Below are 23063 nucleotides of genomic sequence, written 5' to 3'. Positions count from 1 at the left end.
TTTAGTGTTAACCACATACAGTACATTACATATGCATTTTATTCGCCGCTAATAAACTGCAGGGTTCATTTCTTTCCAGCAGGCAACATGTTCCAAGCATGTTTCCAACACTTTTATTTTTTCCAGTTGTACTGCAAGACTCTGAAGAAAAGAAGAAACTGAATAGAAGCGTAATCAAATGCATTCCTATTTAGCTTGAAGGGAGCAATACACACCCAAGATATCCTGGGATTAACAAGTAGATCTCCGGCCCAGCCAGCCAATTCCCAGCTACACTAGTGCAAGCCCTGCACCCTGGCTATGCCAGCTGAACAGAGACCGGTGGATCTTATGCTGGGGTAAACCCTAAAAATATTGGTAATGCAGGAGAGTGACAGCCAGGAGCAGGGCCAAACAGTGTCGGGGGGAGACTAAGCTGCACCCTAACTCCATGCAGCTCCATGCAGCTCTGTCAGAGAAGCAGAATTTACAGTGGCACAAATGGTGTAATTGTCAAACTCTGTTTCAAAGGCTTGTTTTCCTTTTGCCAGGCTTAAACAGCTCAGCCAGCGGTAGCTCCACTCTGGAACGGAATAATTTTTGCCATCTTCCTAAAGTTATAGGAGGATTGCAGCCTAAACCTGCCGCCTGCTTCGGGAATGCCAGTGACCCCGATGGCATTACTACACCAACAAAGGCTTTTAACATGTAAATATCAACTGTATGAAGATTGATTCAGCTTTGCTGACCAACAAAATAATATTTAATACAACAATAATATTTAGTACATAAATTTCAATATTTATTGCAATCATTAACAGTCTCCACATACCACTAACTGAGAATTCCTTGAAGGTGTATTTCGTGTTTAGATTGTTTATTATCCTGGGACATAAGACAGATTAGTGAAGCCCGACTATTCCTCTTAAGAGTGGAACAGAGTTTTTCAAGAAACAAAGGGTTCGGTCTGAAAAATACGGCTCCTTTGAATTCCACCTTGAGTACCATTTGCCATATCATGGGCAAATATCATTAAACTATATGTGTTTCCTTGATTGCCCTGGACATCAGCAGCTGCTGCTGGTGGAATCATATCATCGTAGAGTTGGAAGGGACCCTAAGGATCATCTAGTCCAACCTCCTGCAATGCAGGAATCTTTTGCGTCATGTGGGACTCGAACCCACAATTAAGAGTCTCATGCTCTACCGACTGAGCTATTCCAAGTCCAGACAAGGTAAAACACAGTGCAATGAGTTCAGGACACAGCAGAGATAGACTTTGTGCAGGAACACTTCTCTCTCTCTCTCTCTCTCTCTCTCTCTCTCTCTCTCTCTCTCACACACACACACACACACACACACGGTATCTCGTACATAATACACCCCATTATTTGCTGTGCATTCCAATAAACTGCAATTCCATCTCTAGAGGTTCATTGAAATGAACTGCGAGTTCAGCTTAGGCTACGCATCAGTATTTTATTCTTACCAGCCTTGTTACCCAGTGCTATTGCTATCTGCAATGAACAGATACTATGGCATACTCACTAAGAGACAGCGCTTCAACCAGAAAATCCCCTGTCTGTCACCATTTCACTAGTGACCTCAGGCAATCTCTCTCCCCCAGCTCCCTCTCCTCTCTGCTAAATAGTGACAGGAACAGGAACTTACCTAGCAGGGGATGGGGTTGGAAGATAAAGTAAAATAATTGGCCTCTTGGCTGCTGTCTTATTTTGTATTGTAATTTTAATGTATCTGGTACTGTATGCCACCTTGTGATTTCAAATGAAAGGCAGCATATAAATGCTTTAAATAAACACATTGATATAATATGTACCTTGATCATCTACAGCATCCAAGATTGTCAGCATGTACATATTTCCTTGCCAGAAAACAGCAGTTTGTGTTATTTACAGTCTGCACTATGCTCTCCTTCCAGTGTCCTTCCCCTGTTTGTTTCCTGTTGTGGCCTGTGAACAGGTGAGTGTGGAAATCTGGCCGTGCGAAAGTGTGAGTTTCCTGCCTGGTTAAAAACTCTTTGACAACTAGCATGTCAAGGAAAAGGCATCCCTGGCAGGCTAGCTGCCTACATGCAGGATCTTGAAAAATAAATCTGAGGAAAGATTCATACATGCAGGATCCTGCCTCCATTCAATCAATCTGTGGGACGTTCCAGCAAGAGCTGCACCAAAGGATTCTACTCATTGTGGAGTCTCCTTCTCCAGATTTCCTTACTTTGGTGCCACCTTCCATGAAGCCGAGGTGGCTAATCTGTGTTCCTGCAAATGTGGGTGAAATACAGCTTCCGTCCATCCCAGCCAGCCGGGCTGAGGGGCAGAAATTAGGCAGCATCTGGAAGGCCAAAAGTTAGCCACTTGTACTATAAGGCTACATAAAGGTTTAAAATGCAACCAGGTTTTAACAGCGGGGGGAAACAGGTTATATGCATTCTCTATGCATTGTGTGTTTTATAGTTTGAAATTACCGTATTTTTCGCCCTATAGGACGCACTTCCCCCCTCCAAAAATGAAGGGGAAATGTGTGTGCGTCCTATGGGGTGAATGCAGGCTTTCGCTGAAGCTTGGAGAGCGAGAGGGGTCGGTGCGCACCGACCCCTCTCGCTCTCCAGGCTTCAGGAAGACATCCGCAGCCTAGGCAGCCCTGCGGGAGTTCCCGCAGGGCTGTCTAGGCTGCAGATAGCAGCCTGCTTCCTTGAGCGTCGGGCGCGCTGAAAGCAGAGCACCCGGCGCTTCGGGAACACATCTGCAGCCTAGGCGGCCCTGTGGGAGTTCACGCAGGGCTCCCTACGCTGCGGATAGCAGCCTACCGCCCGGCGCGAGGGGCGCCCTGAAGCAGAGTGCCCCGCCCGCTGGAAAGACATTGGCCAGCCCCACAAGCTCGGGGGACAGCAAGGAAGCGCAGCGCCGCCATCCCGCTGTTCCCCGACCTGGTTCGGTTTCCCCGACCTGGTTTTTTTTTGGGGGGGGAAATAAAGGGATTTTTTCCCTTTATTTCCCCCCCCCCCCCAAAGAAAAACTAGGTGCGTCCTATGGGACGAAAAATACGGTATCTTCTTCTTGAGACTATGGGATAGGAAATTGGGCAGAGACAGTGAGTGGATATCGGCAATCATCTGCCACATGGTAACTTACTATGGCCATACTGCTAGAGGTGAAAATGTGTGATAAAAGGGGCACTCACTATGTGAACAACCATGCCACCACAAGGTTATTTCACATGCCACAAACTGAGTTAAGTCATTACAGAACAGCTCCCCTAATATCTGGCAGTAAGATGTTGGGCTGGAAAATCACACGCATGGATTGAGCTCATTGTTTTGGGGGATTTAGGATATGACACTTCGTAGTTACATAAAAACTTTAGCTCAGAGTGGCAGAGAAGCTTTTACACTTCTTTCTCCCCGTGTTTGACATTAGATGGATGAACAAATGTACCCACACCACTCAATCCCATCACTGATTGACAGCTTTGCAGCCTTTCCCTTCAGATGTTTTAGGCAACACCTCCTATCAGCTCTGCCCATTGGTCATACTGGCTGAGGAGCTGGAGGCCAACAGTATCTGGGTACATCAGGTTGAGAAAGATGGCATTGTAAGATGGCTCACAGCAGGATGTGGAAAGTGCTGAGGTGGGTGAACAGTCTTGCATCTGATCGTTCACATTGTGTGTGTGTGTGTGTGTGTGTGTGTGTGTGTGTGAACTCATCATCAGAACAAGAAAGTTCTGTTCTGTTTCAACCTCTACCCTGTTAGCTACTGCAAACACATCCCCACTGTAACCATTACCGTCACCCCTGTTTTTCATTTGCTTTGTGGTTTGAATATTGTCCAAATATTCCTGCCTCCAGGGGCACATCTGCTTGTATATATTCCTTCTTGTTTATATAATGAAAAGCCAAATACTGGTGCCAAATGGTGGACCCAAGAGAACTTTAACGGGGCATCCAAGTTCTGCGATTTGGCACAACAGTGAGATTTCCATATTTGTACATTCAGGCTGCGTGTATATTAATTATTATTTGTCAAGTACTGACTGTGCTTGGCAGTGTGGAAAGCATGGAGGCAGACATAAATTCTGCTACACACAAAAACACTCTCTTTTTCTTTCTTTTCTAAGTCTATACTGTAAACAAAAGAAAGAATTTGACGATGATGGTGAAGCGTGATAGCAAGTTGCTAAGGTGTCCTGTTGTCATAAAAGAACATGGCAGGAAAGAGAAAGGAATTCTGAAGATGGCAGCATAATGCTACATTAGGAACTGACCAAGAACAAAGATATTTCACCAAGAACCCAATAAATCTGCTGGTTTTGCTGGCTACCAGAGACTGCAGAACTGAGGGGTGTCATTAGGGATGGGTAGCCAAAAAACAACAACAGGTCAGCTGCAGAAAAGAGGACACAGGACAGGCTTCTTTTTATCCCACACTATCTTTTAGTTAATCTGTACATCTTAAATGAACAAACAGATTTGATGCTGGGCTCCGTCAAAATTTGCTAGGCCTGTCAAAACCCATGGGACTCTTGCCTTGATCAGCTCTGGGCTCTGTTCCTGAAACCAGAATGCTCTGCCCCAGCTCCAACACAAATTCGAGGGCAGAATGTACCCCAGCGTTTACCCATCCGGCCAAATCACAAAGCTTGTGGTTTCCTTTGGGTGGGCGGGCCAGGCATTTTGCAAGCCTGAGCGAAGCACCAAGCAGAGGCCTAAAACCATAAGCGGCCGTGGGCTTGTTGACTATTGTCTGGCGTGAGCTGAAATGTTGTAGGAGAGAAACGTGTTGGTGAATGAAAATAATAAAGCTTTCGAGAGCAGTATGGGCGTTATGCTTAAATGTGGTGAACATTTCTTTTATTGTAATACCATGTAAATAGCAAAACCCATGAAAGCCTAACCACCCACATGCAGTTCTTTTAGCCTGTGCTGGAGGGGGAAAGCACAATTCTGTACGTTTCTCCTGCTATGGAAAACAGCTGAGCAACATACGAGTGGCATTCAGGAAGCAGAGAAAGAAGGCAGTTCCTGCCTCATTAGCACTTTATTTTTGTCAATCTGATATACCTTGGGAAACGATTTCTGCTTTTCAGGCTCAAAGGCATCATCTTACCTAGCACTATAAATGCAACCCTTCTTAATTTAGGAAATGCTCTGCTGCAGATCTCATTTCCAGCAGTTTTTCCCACAGGATGAACCCACTTTCTGTACCAGACCCAGCCATGTTGCCCAGCTCCATCTTGCTTTTTAAGGATGTTTTAGTGACTAGTCAGTCAGTATGATATAGAGCAGGTGTGGGGAACCCTTTTCAGCCTGGGGACCACATTGTTTCCTGGACAGCCCTCTGGGTGCACGTCCTGTGGTGGGTGGGCCAAGGGCCAGGTAGGTGGGGTCAAAAAAGAAAAGTGGCCAGAGCCACAGCTGTCCCTCTTACCTTTGAACATATTGTCGAGATGTCCCAAAATTCAGAACATTTGGCTAAAACATGATGAATGTTTGGAATGATGATGCTGTATGATCAAGTTATTGTAATTCTGGGATGTCTGATAGATGTGGGAACTGAGCAAGTATATATAATTATAGTGCTGTTTTTCTAGAAAAAAAAGGTGTCAGAGCTCACCTTGAACTTCTCCCTTGTTCTCTTGGGCCATGGCACCCACCTGAGAAGTGTCAGAGCTGAGCTCTGGCTGAAAAAAAGTTATACATTTATCATTTGTTATTGGCAGAGAGGATTTATTTTGATAGTTCAGCATTGGACAAAAGTAAAAGTTACTTGAAAATTAATTATTTGTCCTTGTTGAAATGTTTGCAACTCAGTTATCTGATGCTTGATGTATGAGATGAGATACAAAGATTCAGTCAAAGAAACTGTAATACAAAACAGTATAGGCAGCATCTCCTCTTAACTGTGATCTCATTCAGACTTCTCTGGACACTAATGACAACCTCTTTGAGAGTTTTAATTATCGGATGTGTTTTCATTGACTTGCTGATCTTTCCTTAACTTGTGATGCACAGGTGAGTCATCGAGGTGAGGTTTCCAAGCAAGTTATTCCCCCCCCCGGCTCCTGGTGATCCCCCCCCTCCATTCTGCTGCCCCTCACGCCACTTCTTCCCATAGGCTCACCTTCAGCTCATTTCCACAGGCACCTTTGGGAAGGTGGCTGCTTTATCTACTTTGAGGTGGGTGTGCACAAACCAGTTTGGCAGTCCAGATGCAGACCATAGTTCCCTTCCGCTCCAGCCAACAACATTCTTTCCCCTTTGCTGCCACATTCTGGACCAACATACGTTTCTGGAGATACTTCAAAGACACATCCCATGCAGAGACCACTGCAGTGATCCAGCCTGGATGCAGATAAGGCCTGTTGTGACCATGGCCAGATCTGATCTCAAGAACGGGACATGTTTTGGAATATTGTGCATTTTTTGAAATTTTGACAAATGGGTACACTTAGAAACAAACCAGCATATCAAACTGGGCTCAGAAACAGATGATGAGCCAGTGCAGTTTAAAAAAACAACTGGTGAGGGATATCATCTGTGTGGTTCCAGTCAGCAGTCTAGCTGTCATGTTCTGTACTTTCTATAGTTTTACTCTTCACATTCTGCTGTGAGTAACCAGAGGGATCTGACTGGCCACAGCTGAAAACAGAATATTGTCCTTGCTGAACCATGGCAAACACCCGAAGGCAGACCTGTTTCAGGAAGCTTTTAATGTTTGATGTTTTGGTGTGTTCGTGGCTGGGGTAACCCAGTCAGACGGGCAGGGTACAAGAAAATAATAATAATAATAATAATAATAATAATAATAATAATAATAATAATAATAAATGTCACTTAAATCCCATTGACTTGGATGTCCCATTGACTTGGATGTCCCATTGTCAGCCTGGTAATGTTACAATATTGCTTTTAGGAGTCCAAAAAAATTGGCCTATGCAAGCAATGTCATCACCAGTTTCCCTTAAGACCATAAGAGGAGCCCTGCTGTATCAGACAAAAGGCTTATCAAGGCTGCATTCAGATGGCAGTTTATTCTATTTCCCCAATGTTTCCTTACCTGATAGTTTCTGCATTTTATTTGGTCTTTTGCATCACATAAAACCCACGTCTAGCAATCTAGTGGAATACAGTGAAAATTTAGCACTCATTTCGGTGTTGATTGTTTCTGGAAAAAATCCATTTGCAACCCCATTAAGCCAGAAAATCACAGCAGTAAAGTGACAAAATTTGCAGCTGTATACTGGCAAAATGCTATTTCCTGCCATTTTCATGGGTGAATCAGAATCACACATGCGCAGAAGGTGTGGCTGAGTAGCAATGCTATCCGGTGATGTTCCTTGTGCCACACCGTGGCCCACTGAAATGTAATGAAATTTAGCATGACATGCTGGTGTATTGGTCCAACAGTCACAGTTTTATAAGGCAACAGGTACTGCGGTGTGAAAGAAATGTTAGAAATTGGGAGAGAAGCACTGCTCTTTTTAATCAGTTAAACTAACACAGGAAACCCCATTTCTGATCCAAAGCCATTTCTGACCCTAACCCTTTGGATCTTGTAGTATGGGTCCCCCCAACAAAATTCAAAATTTGGCTTTGTAACTCGGAATTTATGTGATGTGATTTAATTTGATGTGATTGGCCAGTTAATAAAAATTATTTTTTTTTTAAAAAAGGAAACCCCATTTCTGAATGCAGCTCTAGTCCAGCACCCTGTTCTCACAGTGGCCAACCAGATGCCTATAGGAATCCCCAAACAGGACCTGAGGGCAACAGTTCTCTGCCCACCTGCAATTCCCGGCTGCTGGTATTTAGAGACATGCTGCTCCCAGCTGTGGAGCTACAATACAGTCAGTGATAAAATTTATCCGCCACGAATCAGTCAGACCCTTTTTTCAAAGCCACCCAAGTTAGTGACCATCGCTAAAGTTTGCAGGAGTGAACACGACATTTTTACTATGCACTTTGCAAAGAAGGATTTTCTCCAACAACCTGTGCTGAATGATGGAAGATTCAGGATGGCTCTGAGTTCTAGTATTATGAAAGAGGGAGAAAATAATTCCCCTGTTTGCTTTCTCTATATTATGCTTCAGTGGGCACTTTGCTAATAGCATAACCATCGTCAACAACTTAGAAGAAATAAAATGTGTGTGTTTCGTGTTCAACACCAAACCTTCTTCACTCACTTTCCTGAGTGCCACACAACCTTTTATTTTTTCATTTTTCATTTTTGGTACCTAAACCATAAAAAACAGTGCTTTGTTGATGAGATGAAGATTTGTGATTGGGGAATAGACTGGAGAAAGAGAGACAAGGTCAGGAGACAGACATTCCCTTTGGAATCTTCTCCCCCAAGCTGGCTGTTCCATGTCACTTGACAGTAACTTACTTCTAAGTCTCTATCTCACAACGGGTTAAGGTTGCCGCGGTGTCTCATGTGTTTCTGTGCCTTAATTGCTCTCTTATTAGGGTAAAGCAAAGCAAAGCTGTAGGTTTTCTTCTGCAGTATGAGTGTGTCTTAATTGCATTTGGGAAAGGCAAAGAGGGGAATGGGAGCTTGCCAACATTCATGCTGTCTGTCATCCACAACCTATTGATGACAAGGAGTTGAAAGCTTGGCAGCTCCTCTTATAAACAGCAACCTGGACGATGAGGAATGGAAAAGATTATATGAAATATACAGACAAAAAGGGAGGGCATTCTTCAAGAGAAAATTAAACACGAACAAAGGGCACAGAACAACCCCAAACAAGGGCCTTATCAAAACAGGAGAATGTTACATAAAATAGTTGCCTTTTTCAATTAAAAAATAGATTTATGCTAAGCAACATAAGCAAGCATAAAAACACAGTATTCTAGGCCTTGCCGATCAGAAGGTCGGCAGTTTGAATCCCCGCGACGGGGTGATCTCCCGTTACTCGGTCCCAGTTCCTGCCAACCTAGAAGTTCGAAAGAACGTCAAAGTGCAAGTAGTTAAATAGGTACCGCTCCGGCGGGAAGGTAAACTTCATTTCTGTACACTGCTCTGGTTTCGCCAGAAGCGGCTTAGTCATGCTGGCCGCATGACCTGGAAAAACTGTCTGTGGACAAACGTCGGCTCCCTCGGCCAGTAAAGCGAGATGAGCGCTGCAACCCCAGAGTCGTCCGCGACTGGACCTAATGGTCAGGGGTACCTTTACCTTTACCTTTATTCTTATAACTGTAGTGCAGGTAGATATCTCTGTCATACAGTAGTACGAGTAACAAGGTATTTTTCTAAAAACACATTTAATTGATGTGAATTGCAGCTCCATTGTGGTATATTAGCATAGAGACTTTGGGCATCTTCAGGCATTTGCCTGAACATGTGACTGCCAGAGTGTTTTGGGGGGTCAGGGTGTGCATGCAAGTCCCACCCTATAGCCTCCTGCACTTCTTTTCCCATAATGTGTAGGAAAGGTGTGGCTGGTGATTCTGCTTGCTTAAATGCAAGTGGAATTGTCCTCACAATCAGGGATCTCCTTTATCTAGCTCCCCAGTGTCACTGAAGGTTCAACTTGCAGTAAATGAAAAGGAGTGGAAGCCCAGTACACACCTTTTCTATGTAACACAGGGAAAGTTAGGGACTGAGCAGTGGGGCTGGGCTTGTATGCACATCCCTGCTGTCACCCACTCTTTGACACACCTGTCTGTGCAGAGCAAGAGGCTTTGATAAGCACAACAGAGGAAGCAGCCATTGTTGTTCACTAACCTAGTTTCATTCATATGAAAAAGACCAGCTCCTAGTACCTGAGAGGAACAAGATCTCTGAATGTATGCTAATGCTTAGCTCTGCACCGATCTGTTTGCCAACCACGAACACACACCTCCAACACGAACACACACCTCGATTTGGCCTTTAATTAGTCCTGGCAAGAACAAAGCACTACCTTCAAAGGTAAACTCACGTAAGTTGTTTGCATTCCTCCAAGCTAGGATGCCCTTTCTCTGTTTTGCTGCATTGGCCCCCTCCTCTTTTGCACTTGGCAGTCAAGGCCAGGTGCAGTTTGTACCTAGATTGGCTCATGGTCTTCAACTTTGCCCCCTAAGAGTGCTTCTCCAACCTGTGGTAGAACACTTGTCTCATCGTACTCCGGGTTGTTGAGCACATTCACCTTGATCTCAAAGTCATCTCCTTCCTTTAACCTCAGTTTTGATCTCATTCACCTTTTGTCTTAAGAAACATCTTACAAGTTTGTAAGCGCTTGTTTCCAAGGCACCACATTGCTAAGCCTTTGTAGGATCTCTTGAGGACAAATTGCTCCAAATGTAGCCGTCTCCCTTCTTCCACCTTGCCTCCACTCCATGTTTGTTGTTTTATTCACCTTACACAGAAATCTTAATGGGACATGAAACCATTTGTTCTCCCTTGTGGTCATTGTTTTATCTTCCACCATAGCATCTACTAGAAATCCTTTAGTTTTATTCTAGAATATTTCAGGTGAGGCACATTCTGGGTTGTCGTTTGTGTCCAAGATTTGTGATCAGTGTCTAATGGGCTAACCTATCAGTTTTGGTTTCTCAGAGTTTGCCATTTGTTCAGTCTTAAGTTCAGTCTGAAAACATGTTTTTCCTAATATGCACATTTTTGTATATGTACAATATACATTTGTCTAACATGTATATGTTATATGCATAATATATGCATTTTTGCAAGGAATTTCTCCGGTGTATGTTATTTTCACAAACATATGTTTTTGTGTGTTTTCCCTCCTAATAGAAACATTTCATACTTTTGTGTGTGTGTTAGAGACTGCATCACTAAACTCAGAAAAGTGTGAATTTAAAAGGGAGAGCTGCCCCTTGGTTTGTTTATTGGTTAAGAAATTTGAACAAAGTAGTCTCATATTAAACTATGAACCAGTTGGATTTCTCCCTGACCTCTAGCTCAGGTCACTATGAAACAGGAAATCTCCTTGGAACAGGTAACAATTAGGTTTGCAGTCCTTCTGTTACTCTCTAACTCCTCCATGGCAGCAGTAATGTTTCCTGCTTGCATCAATCTCTAGCAAAGAAACTCAAAGTAACCATTTTACTCTAGGCATTTATTGCCTTGCCCCCTTCAAGCAGCAGACTACTTTACTCTTCAGTGCTGTTTTGACCCTTCCAATAATTTTTTTAAAAACCCAAATTGAAAAACAATGGTTCTTGCATTCCCCCTAGCTCTTAAGGGTACAGAGCTCTACAACTCTGGGTCCAAGTGCCAAGATCCATGCATCCAGCAGCACTCCAAACACAGAGCCAGAGGCTGCAGAGGCAGCAGCTAAGGAGTTGGGCCAACTTTTTGGACCACCAGGACCTGTAGGGTTACTGCCCAGACCCTCGCAGTTGTTCTCCCCCTGAGCCTTGAGGAACCAGGCTCCCACAGCAATTCATTGGTCCAGTGCTGCAGGAAGCTCACCAGGAGGAAAACAGAGGAACAGAGGATGAGTGCCCATCTTCAGGCCCTAGCATTGACCTTTCAAAGCTGGGAGCTATCTACAAGGGGGTGGGGGCTGGAAGACAGAGCCAAGAGACAGAGGCTTAAAGGACTCCTTCTGCTTCCAACTTCTGTGGGAATAAGTTGCTTGCTTGGAGCTATCCATGGTCCTGTAACTTCTGACTCACCTCCTTCTCCTTAGGATCTGGCATCAGACCAGAACATGGCAGCAGTATTTGGGAAGTCTGAAGCCTCTGTGGGGACACATGTTAAAGGGGCATATGGCTTGGCACTGTGTCTGTTCGAGTGGACAATGGCTTGGTGAATGCTGTATGAACCAAATTTTGTTTCAGGGAACCATAAATATCCTTACCTACAGGCTGGAGGAGCAGGTCTGGTAGATATGAACCTTCCTCATCTCTCAAAGCCTCTGAGTCTATCTCAAGTAGAATATATCCTACCTCTCATTCATTTAAGCAACTTTTCTTATTGTTTTAGAATACTTGTTTATAATATACTGACATTTTCTCTCTCTTGCTTTTAAGTTAGCTGGGCTGGAGGGAGGGTGGTGGGAAAATGATTGCATTCTTTTATTTTATTTTCCATCTTCAAGCTGTTGTTATATAAAACTTTCTATTCAGTACTTATAGTAGCTCTGTTGTAATTTTTTCATCTTTTATATTGTAATCATCTTCATATATTTTTCTGTTTATCCTGGATCACACTTTCACTGTTTTAAAGTCATATATGTAATTTTTCACAATTTGTCAGCTCGCTAAGGTGCAACTTATACTTCCAGGATAGCCCTTGTAGTAACATTTGGTGTGGTGCTGACCTTTTGGTCACTATTTATATGCTCGCTGGAACAAATTTAAAGAATAGACTAAATTTAAAGCTGATTTTTCACATTGTACTATTGTTTTTCCTCACTTAGTGCCCCCACAACCCTCTGCATTCCACTGTGTCATCTTTGGTCTTGCATCATAGGAAATTTAGTTTTGATTGTAATATACGTGTGTGCAAACTTGTCTTATGTGGGGGAATAGGGGCTATTGTTTTGTTTTCATTATGTATTTTTATCTTGTATTTTTATTAATTAATTAATTAATGATAAATTGTGGGTTAAGGTCTGTGGCTGTGGCATTGTCTGGGAATAGCAAGAGAGGCCTCTCATTTCAGCAGCGGCAGGGACGCTCTGTTCTCTACCTCAAACTCACCTTATTGCCCACTGCATGACAACAACAACAACAACAACAAAAAGAACAGCTGGATTGCTGTTTTGTCTTGAAGCTGCTGAAGGCACAGGAGCTTTGTCAGAGAGAAAAAATAATTAACCTTCCTTGCCAGTTTAGTTGTTCATGCCATAAATAATAAATGGATAATAAATAAAATTGTTGAATGAATATGCGAAGAGGGGAAGGGGAATTTTGCAGTGGTTATTGTTTGATGTTGGAGGAAAACACTCCTTCGCTCAGGCATATCAAAGTGGTTTTTGCAATGTATGATTAAAAATAGATATAGGGAATATTGAAAAAGGGAGAAAAGTGGGGTCAGCTGGGAATAATAGCTGACACAAAATTGTAATACATAGTTCTTCTGCCTTTTTTTTTTTTGAGTTGGGGGTGGGAGAGAGTAACAAAGAGAACATATTGCAGTGAAAGAGCTGCTTACCCAGCCTAGGATGGGCAGCAGTTGTGGTCCATCGCGTCTGGCCATGCAGCCCCTCCGAGTAACCTCCATTAGGCGTCTGACCACTGATAATCCTCAGGCCAGCCACAAAGCACTATGGGGGTTCCTGCCTTACCTCCTTATGAATTTGGCCAATCCAGCTAGGCCCATGGCTTGGGAGTGGACCGGACTGCAGTAGTTTTCACTCTGGTTCGTTCCCACCCAATAAACATCGTTGGCCCTCTCCTTGGCACCATGTTCTGCCATGGAGCAGCACCCACCCATCCCGCCCTCAGTCAGCTAAGCTTTTGTGTTAATTTCCTAACATTTTTCTTCCAGGACTCTTTTCTGTGGGCTTTTGCTGTGGTTTTATAATGGTTGCTGTATTTCGAGCCAGGAAGGAATTTCCCCTGCGGATTAGGCAATGATTGGAATCCTTTAGTCCAATCTCTGGCGGTGGTGGGGTGTGTGTGTGATCATCACAGCAGCATAATCGCAGGGTATCCCAACAGCTGGTATATAAATATATGTGAAATATAAATATATACTGTATTCCCAATTTGATTTATATGTGTCTGTGCATCTGTATTTTTATATCTCTGCATTGCCATACAACACATTGTGAAATCATTGCTGATAGGTGGTAAAGAAATGTTTTTAATAAATGAATATATTGAAATAACTGTTCGGATACTTCTCTGTGTTGAAAGGACAATGGTCAGAGGGACTTCAAATGTAATAATTTTCAGACAGGCAGAATGCAATAGTGTAAATAAATAAACCATCACCGTGCATAGATAACAGTAAAGGTAAGGGGACCCCTGAACATTAGGTCCAGTCATGACCGACTCTGGGGTTGCGGTGCTCATCTCGCTTTATTGGCCGAGGGAGCCGGCGTACAGCTTCCGGGTCATGTAATGTGCTCCCTTAAATGCTCCATCAAGCATTACTGTAAATAACCAAAAATGTTCTTTAAAGCAGCAATGGGCAATTTTTTTTCATTTCATCCACGAATGATGATCCATCTTACTTAGACCTCAGCCTTCCTTCTCCAATCTACTTATCAAAACAACTGATCAACACTTAACCCAGTAAATTGGAGGAAAACCTTCAAGCTTTCCATTGTCAAAATTAAGCACAGAGGGTCAAAAATATTGCTGCCTATGCTTTATGCCAAAATGTCTTGTCAGTTTCGGAAATGCCATGGTACATTTATGATTGTCTCTTCAATCTGCCGGATTTATTTGTATCACAGGTCTTGTTCTCCTGGTCACAATGCAGATGTCCAGAGCCTGTGCTTATGATAAAAGCTGGTCTGGTACTGTCTAAAAATACGTGGGCTGTGAAGTACAGCAAAGGAGAAGTCGTTTGCATTGCTCACCTACAGTTGCTGTAAAGCACAGCTGGCTTTGAAGGACTTTGAGAGGTAGAAATCCTTGCCCTACAGTTTATTGCTATAGATAATATTCAAAGTGTCTTGCTGCTTTCCCCCCTTTTTCTTATAAGTTATTATTTTTCAGCTGTACCATAGAGGCAAATCACGCACCCACCCACACTGCCAAAATCCTTGAGCACTTTCCTCTACTATAGAAATGTCTTGGAGAAAGACCCATACTTTTGCTGTCTGCAGTTTTGCTCTTTGGATCTTTTTCACATAAACCATTTCAACGTATGGTTATTGTCAAGCAAGTATCTTGAATTATGGTTGCAATCGTGGCCAGGAAGTTGCAGATAGTATTTAGTTCACATGAACTAATATGGAGCAGAATGGTGTGATACTTGTGGCTGTGGGGAGGTAGCAACTGTAACTTTGCATACAGTACATCCCTACATCTGGTTTGGAACAGGGGCGTAGTGGGGGAGGGCAGCTGCCCCCCCATCAAGTAAATAAATAAAAATGCTTAACTGACCAATTGCATCACAGATAACTTGGTTCTGTCCCCACTAAAATAAAGCCTGGCTATGCCCATGTTTGGGAAGTGGCCCTTCTTTGTGTACCTCTACGCGAGGTCCGAAGGGTGGCAACCCAAGAGTAGGGCCTTTTCAGTGGTGGCTCCCCGTTTGTGGAATGCTCTCCCCAGGGAGGCTGGCCTGATGCCTTCATTATACACCTTTAGGCATCAGGGAAAAATGTTCCTCTTTAACCAGACCTTTGGCTAATTGACATCCCCTGCTCTTTTAAAATGTGTTTGAGGGGGGCTTATTCGGTTGTTTTTGTTTTATGTACTTTGTGGCTTTATATTCTGAATGTATCCTGTGAACCACCCTGAGACCTGTAGGTATTGGGCGGTATACAAATTTAATTAATAATAAGTGTTGTACCCATGACGTTAGCCACAGTCCGTACCTATTCCGTACCTCTCCTGTCATTTTTAACAAAATGCTGTGTTCTGATGTGTTCCCCTTGCCAAACCTGCTTCAATCTTAATTGAGAAAAAGAATGACCCAGCCTTGCTTTATGTTGGTGATATGTACAAAGCATTTGTGTCAGGTCTGAAAGTTGACTACTGAGAGATGAAAGTAAGCCAGAAGAGTTACTAAGGGTAAATTCTCCCTCTGCAGTAGCCACTGAGGAATTTGGGACACGGACTGTTGATTCTCTTGTGCAGAGGTTTTCAACCTTTTTGGGTCCATGGGTCCCTTGACCAACTACATTCTTTCTGCGGCACCCATGTGGGGCTCAGGAGCCCAGTTAGTTCACCCTTGCCTGCAGAGCTGGCAGCCTCTCACCCTTTTTCAAACTCCCTCCCTTGTGAAGTGTTCCCTCTCTGAGCTGCCCCTCTCCTGCCCCAAAGAGAGGTGCCTCCTCACACTGCCCCATAGGGGCCTGGGACTTGTCTGTCCATTCTCAACAACAAGGGCTGGCGGACTGGCAGGCTGGGCTCCCTCACCCACTTGCATGCTTACTCCAAGGACGCCTCAGCTCCTGGAAACCAGCACCCCCTGGCCAGCCCCAGAGACACCATTCACATGGGGAGCTTATAGCCAGGACTGCTGCAACAAACAGCTGTGCAAGGCTTGGGGAAGCAGAGATGCAAGAGGGCATCAGAGGGAGGGAAGGAAGGAAAGAGGGACAGAGGCCAGGGTTGCCCATGGCACCCCTGACCATTATTCAAGGCACACTGGTTGAAGACCACTGCTCTAGTGTACTGTTACCAGCATGGCTTTTGGATGACTCACAAGAGCATGCTACAAGTCACAGTAGCCCTGTGACGTAGATTAAACTGAGCCATACAGTGGCGTAGCGTGGGGGGTGCAGGGGGGGCCGGCCGCACCGGGCACAACATCTGGGGGTTAGGGGGCGCAAAATACTTGCCTTGCCCCAGGTGCTGACAACCCACGCTACGCCACTGGAGCCATAAGTGACTTCTGGCTTTGGGTGCAGAGAGTTCTGCGCATTAGTTTCCTCCACATTCTTCCCCCCACCCACTTCATATCATGTTTGAATGTAAACCATGACTTTACAATGTTAGCCACATTGAGCACATTAGCAGAAGGGCAAAAAGAGAATGTAGCAGATCAATACATAATGTATGAATCACAGAACAGTAGGGAAGGGACCCAAAGAGTCATCTAGTCCAACCCCCTGCAATGCAAAAATCTCAACTCGAAAAAAATCTTCAAAGGAGGAGAGTCCACCACCTTTTGTGGGAATCTGTTCCGCTGCTGGACAGCTCTTACTATCAGAAAGTTTTCCCCGATGTTTAGCCGGAATCTCCTTTCTTGATGGCACTGGTTTGAGTCCTACCCTCCAGAGGAGAAGAAAACAAACTTGCTCTATCTTCCATTGTGACAGCCCTTGAGAGATTTGAAGATGCTTCTCATATCTCCTCTTTTCCAGGCTCAACATACCCAGCTCCTTCAACTGTTCCTCATAAGGCTTTCCAGACCCTGGATCATCTTGGTCGCCTCCTCTACACACCAGCTTGTCAGCATCCTTCTTCAATTGTGATGCCCAGAACTGGACACAGCATTCCAAGTGTGGTCTGGCTAAGGCAGAATACAGGGAGACTATTACTTCCTTGATCTGGACACTAGAATTCTGTTGATGCGCCTAGAATTGCATTAGCTTTCTTTCTGCTGCTGCATCACACTGTTCCCTCATGTTCAGCTTGTGGTCCCCCAAGACCCTTTTCACACGTGCTACTGCTGCCCAGCCGGGTGTCCCCCATCTTTCTTTGGTGCATCTGGTTCTTCCTCACAGCCCTAGACTTATAGGGCTGGGAGGGCCCCCGAGGGTCAGGCCCCTCGGACCCCAAGGTCCTTGCCACACGTGCGGCCGGCCGAATCCCTCACACCACTCGCCCCCCCCCCCGCCCGTGGCGCCGCGGCTGAGGAGACGGCGACCCAGACGGGGTCGGGGGGCGAGGGCGGCCCCCAATGCGCCCCTCGGAGTGTTCGTCGTCCCCCCCCCGCTCTTTCTCCTCAGGCCGGGGAGCGAGCGAGGGAAGGAGGCGCCCGGAGGCGCGTCTCCGAGGGGGCTGAGCCGGCGGCGGCGGGGCTCTGGCTGGGGGGGGGGGTGAGTCGCCCGGGCCCCCCAGGACGAGGTGGGGGCGAAGGGGGAGGGGAGACCGGGAGCCCCCTTGCCAGAGATGGCTGCGCGCTTTAAAAGGAGGAGGAGGAGGAGGAAGAAGAAGAGGAGCGAGAGGCAGAGCCGGGCTCCGTGAGGAGAAGTGAGTCTTGGCGGGAGAGCGAGCGAGGGAGGCGACGCCTTGGCGGGACAGAGAGAGAGGCGGGCGGGCGGGCGGGCGGGGGGCGCTGAGGGAGCCCCCCTGCCATTGGCGCGGGGGGCGAGGCGGGCACCCCCTGCCCAAGGAGGAGGAGGAGGAGGAGGAGGAGGGCCGGCCTGCCTCTGCCTGCCTGCCGGGGAGGCGCTTCTCCCGCCCGCCCCGCCGAAGCCGCGATGGGGGCCGCTTCCCTCAGGCGGGCGAGGCAGGCGAGAGAGGGAGCGAGCGAGAGCGCGGCGGCGGCGGCGGCTTCTTCTTCTTCTGGGCAGCCCCTGGGCGCCTCTCCTTCCCCTTCCTCCCCGCCGAGGGCTTTCGCGGGCTTTGTTGCGTTTCCAGCTTCCTCCTCCGCCTCGTCTCGGAAGAAGGTAAGCGACCCGCCGCGCTCTGCCTGTCACGCGTCTCCCTCGCCCGGCTCGTGTGTGTGTGCGTGCGCGCGTCTTCGCGTGTCTGCGGCTCCTGCCTTCCGCTTCTAGATCCTTCTTCCCGGCTGCTTCGGGGCTCCGAACAAAGCGGAGCGGGAGGCGGAGGAGGAGGAGACGGGGCGGCGGGGTCTCCCCGGGAAGTTAGTCCGGAGTTTGCCGAGTTCCCGCGGAGGCTCCTCCGGGCGAAGGAGGCATTGCAGGGCTGGGCGGCTGCAGGACGCCGACCTCGGCCAGGCGGGCTCCCCCGTCCCTCCGCCGCGCTCCTGCCGCTCTTCCTCCGAGGCTCGGCGCTTTCCCGGAGCATCTCCTCCTCCTCCTCCGCCCAATTTCTTAAGAGCCTCCTGCCTCTTGTCCGCGGGCGACTTTGCAAGGGGTCGCTCTGCAAAGCGGTCCCTAAATCCTCGCAAGCCCGTGCTCCCTCCAAACCCGGCACTTTTTCGTTCCTGCGCATATGCTTGGCTTTTTCTTCCCCCTTTAATAATAGTAATAAAATTGGAAATGTTTAAATAATTCATTGGGAACCGGCTCCAACCCGGATCATCCTGCAGCCCCGGCAGGGCTTGTCAGGGATGCTCACTGAAATCCTCAAGTGTTTCTTCCGGGTAAAATGTGCGTAAGGTTGGCCTCTATCCTGCTGACACCAACGCGAGAAGTTAAATTCAAGGGGGTTCGCAGGTCAAGTCCTGTTTGCTCAGAAGTAAATGCCATTGAATTGCGTTGCATTGAAGCTCTTTGCCACAGGACTAACTTCAGCTGCGTTGGGGTCTTGGAGTTTCGGTTAGAGCATCGCTCAATGGATTTCTACTGGACAACTTGTGTCCTCTGCCCTACATTTTACTTTGTCAGTGGTAGTAATAAAACAAAAATTGAAGTCATGTCAGTGGCTAGTAACCTAAAGCATTGTTTTTCTGTTTGGGATCAGTGAGTGAATTCACTGCCTTCACCCTGTGGAAGCACTGGTGTCTGCTTGAAGCATAATTGTTATGTCCCAGTATGTTAGTTAATGTTGGATGTAGCAAAAGTCACTAGCCCATGGTGTAACAGACTATTGTTCCCGCACATCTGTCAATGAAATTGAGGGTATTAAATTTTGAAAGTTTCTTCTAGTAAAGCACAGTAATATGTATGTATGTATGTATGTTCAAGGTAGCAGGCCATTGAGAATTCCTTTGGGAAAAATACTGGAGAAACTATATTGGAGTTTAAGAATTTGAAAGAGAACAGTAGGATGTAATGGACCTGGAAAAACAAAAACACTAACAGCAACAGTAACAATAGTTTAAAGTTTTTTGGACATGTAAAATTTGGACACTTAAATTCATACTGTGTTTAAAATGCTTTCGCCTTAATAAATGTATTTTCTCGAAATCTTATTAAGTGTGATCCCATATGCCGTTAAGAATGGCAAATAGCTGGTATATGCTAGGCTGTAATTTAGCCATGGAGTCGTAATGATATGTTTAAACTGTCATCTCAAGGTTTATTTCATTATCTCACATGATAGGCAATTTTTATTAAATTGCAACCTTAAAATTTCTACCTGCAGGGAATGTATATTGTATGCATATATAAGTTAGGGCAGTGCATATTTATGAACACTCTCTCTCTCCTTTTCTCCCTCTTAAGGTTTAGGAAGTGATATGACTGATAGGATTTTTGACATCTTGTAAGCAATGTTCTATCTAGAGTGTGACTGAGGAATCTATCTCACAATTGATACCAATACCTTTAACTGCTTTTCTGAATTAGGAATTCAGTTTTACAATAATAATGTGATCCAATCTTAAAGGTAAAATCTGTAGCTTGTTCATCTTTATTTCTATAGTTTACGTCTGTTTGTTATATTGGAGGTGTTATTGGTCTCAGTGTAAAGATGGCCAATAGCTGTTACAGTCCTCCTATCATCTATAGATATTGGGGTTGTATATCCTGGAAACTGGTTTACCCCTAGTTACAGTTCCCAGGGCCCTTAACAGAATACAGTTCCCATGATAATTGGGGGAGGGAGGGGCATGCTTTAAATGTATTGTGTGTACATGGCTTAAGTTTCTAAGTTTATGAGAAGCAGCATATTATGGTTTTGTTGAACAACCTTTATGTTGCAGTTTTTTTTATACGCAAGCTATAACAAATAATACTCACGGAAGTTATGGAAACAATTGTTCACTTCAGACAGTCCAGGAAGTTCACAGACCTCATTTGCATTATTTACCTAAACAATTTCAATCCGACCATCTTTAGTAGATGAGGCAAAAACTTCCAGGGGATGTTGCTATTTACAAGGGAGAGTTAATTACTTTTTATAATTGAATACATGAATACCAGTGCCATCCTTGTTTAGATTGTGATGTGCCTGGAAAGGGTCCTACTGATCATGTGTTTTGTAAGACCTTATGTATGGTGGCTTATCTGAAGCATAAAAATTAACCATTACCACCATCATCTGCAGTTTAATTACTTAATTTGATGATAATACCACATGTGAAATTTGTTGCCAAATCTTGTTCTAACAGTCTTGCAATGGAAGGCCATTTTCGGTATAAGATCACCTTCCCTTGAAAACCTTGCCTGCTATGCTGGCATCATATTAAATATGTCACCGTTTTCGGTTTGGATTTGGAAGGAGTTGGTTGATTGAGGATGTGGAATACAGTACTTCCTTTCTGCATCATAAACACGTTAATGAAAATTTGAGTGTAAAACCATCTACCCCTAGTAATGAAGTCCTCCTACTCTCTCTTAGGTGTGTAGGAGAGAAGAAGGAAAAAAAGGTGGCACTATGCCTGGCAGCTTTAAGCTGTTTCCCCCCCTCCCTACACCTGCTCACAGAAGATAGATAACGAGTAAATTGATTAAACGATGGGTTAAGAGATTTAGGTTATACATTAGAAATAGTGATGAATAACCTGCTGCCTAAAGATGAAGTAGAACCCTTCTAGAAGTGATATGGAGAGCCATGGCAGATCCATTGGTGTCTTACTTTAGGAAACAGAAAGGCAGTGCTGTGTGTTGTGGAGGTGTGTTAAGGGGTGTGTTAATAGTGTGGTAAGGGTTATAAGGGGTCAGTGACCGAAGGCAGCAAAGGGGAACAGATTTGGATCCAGAATTGGTGTGTAGGGGTGGGATTGGAGTGCTCTGGGATTTATTTGTGTGGGGACCTATGGGGCTGAAAAAGTGTGAGACTTGAGTGTCACAGGGCATTTGGAAGCTGCAAGCTAGCTTTTTACGTTTGGATGTTCCTTTCCACTGAAAGTAGAAGGCGCTTTTTCTTCTTTTTTGCTAGGAGTGCTATTAACTTTTGTTTTGGTTTAATTTATTTATTAAATTTGTATATTGCTCTTCATCCGTTGATCTCAGGGCAGTTCACAAAATGCATACAACAAAATACATAATAAAAAGGAAAAACAGAGAACAAATTCACTATGAATTTATTTATAGGTGAATATTTTTGCCTGAATTTTCTAAACATAAATCCTGAAACAAATTGGTCACAAAAATCACTGACTTAGTTTCTAGTGATAGTACCAAGCCAGACAGCAGGTGAAATTACTGCATTTTTACTATTTTAAGTTCCACTATTTCACATTTAACTAATATCAACAGTGTAAAAGTTCATTGTTCAAAAATTATAAAGCTCCTGTACAAAGGCCTTACAAACCTTTTTTTTCTGTGGGGGGGTACCCATCTCTAATGTGTAGAATTGCAAACTAAATGATTTGCACTTTAACTCATTGGTATTGTTTGATTATTAAGGAGAGGATGAAGATTTTTTTAAATTATAGGTTATAACATGTTTCTTTCTGATTGATTGAAAACTAAGAGACCTGTAGCACTTGAAATGCTTAAATAATAATAATGGCTTAAGCTTTTTTTGATGACAGCCCACCTTGTCAGGTGCCAAAGTATTATTTGTTGCTTTTGCAACAAAGATTTGTGAATAGATTTCTGGAAACCTGCATCATTTCTTGTGATACACAAGGCATACATGCAACAGCATCATTCATTTTTTGTTTAAGCTTCTCTTTATAAATGCTTTTAAATAAAATGACTAATGTAACATAAGAATCATTTTTCTCCATTAGTTTTAGAAACTAATTAAAGAGTGAATGTTTTCTTTTTTAAAAAAAAAATCCTGTTAAATTCGTTAGGTAATTAACCGGCAGCAAGCAAATGAATTGTTCTTAAAATCAGGCTATATTTTGAGTTGTAACAAATTTAAAAAGTCTAGCACGGTAAAGGAAAACCATTTTTACTATATCACAATTTGATCATTGTAGAAAGTAAATCATGGAAAAACATTTAATATCTGGATTTGGAGTCATTAAATAAATAGATGGTCAGGTGTCATTTTGATGCAGAACACTGACAAATATAATTAGTCTTTCACTGTGAGTCCTAATTTTCCTGTAAATGAACAGTTCCTTTGTTTTCCTCTTACATTTTGCATGGAATTAGTCTGATTTATAAGAACTTACCAAGAAAATGTTATCCTTCTTGTCTACAATTCTTTATTTATGGACTTAATTAGATTTGGAGCCCGTCTCATTTTACAGATATAAAATGAAGATAGATTGTTCCTATCCTATATATATGTTAGACAAGGAATTGGATAAGAGTGGGCAACAATTTATGTACAGTCACAGGTGTTCATACATGCTGCACTCAAATAGAATTTCCTGGGGAGAAAGCAAAACAGAAGTAGGGGAAGGGAATGCTTCATAAGGAAAAATAAGGAGAGATATGAAGGATCAGAAATGAGAAGTGAGAAGACAGGGAGGTGAGGCTACTCTTCATTAAATTACTCCTAGAGACAA

The 23063-nt window shown here is 44.3% G+C and overlaps 1 protein-coding gene across 3 annotated transcripts in view; it reads left to right on the top strand.

The window, feature by feature from the left end:
- Window positions 1–17659: 17659 nt before the first annotated feature.
- Window positions 17660–23063, top strand: part of MPPED1 (metallophosphoesterase domain containing 1) — an 87793-nt gene continuing 82389 nt past the window's right edge. The window contains exons 1-2 of one of the 3 annotated variants that reach the window (XM_083738936.1): window positions 17927–18192; window positions 19876–20038. The gene's annotated coding sequence lies outside the window, so the exon portion shown is untranslated. Of the gene's footprint in view, window positions 17774–17926; window positions 18193–19875; window positions 20039–23063 lie in introns of those variants that run through there. The other 2 variants (XM_083738934.1, XM_083738935.1) reach the window with 2 other exon arrangements.

Source organism: Podarcis gaigeae (genome assembly GCF_964106915.1).
Source record: "Podarcis gaigeae genome assembly, chromosome: 5".
Taxonomy (NCBI): domain Eukaryota; kingdom Metazoa; phylum Chordata; class Lepidosauria; order Squamata; family Lacertidae; genus Podarcis; species Podarcis gaigeae.
This window is presented reverse-complemented; position numbering and strand designations above follow the sequence as displayed.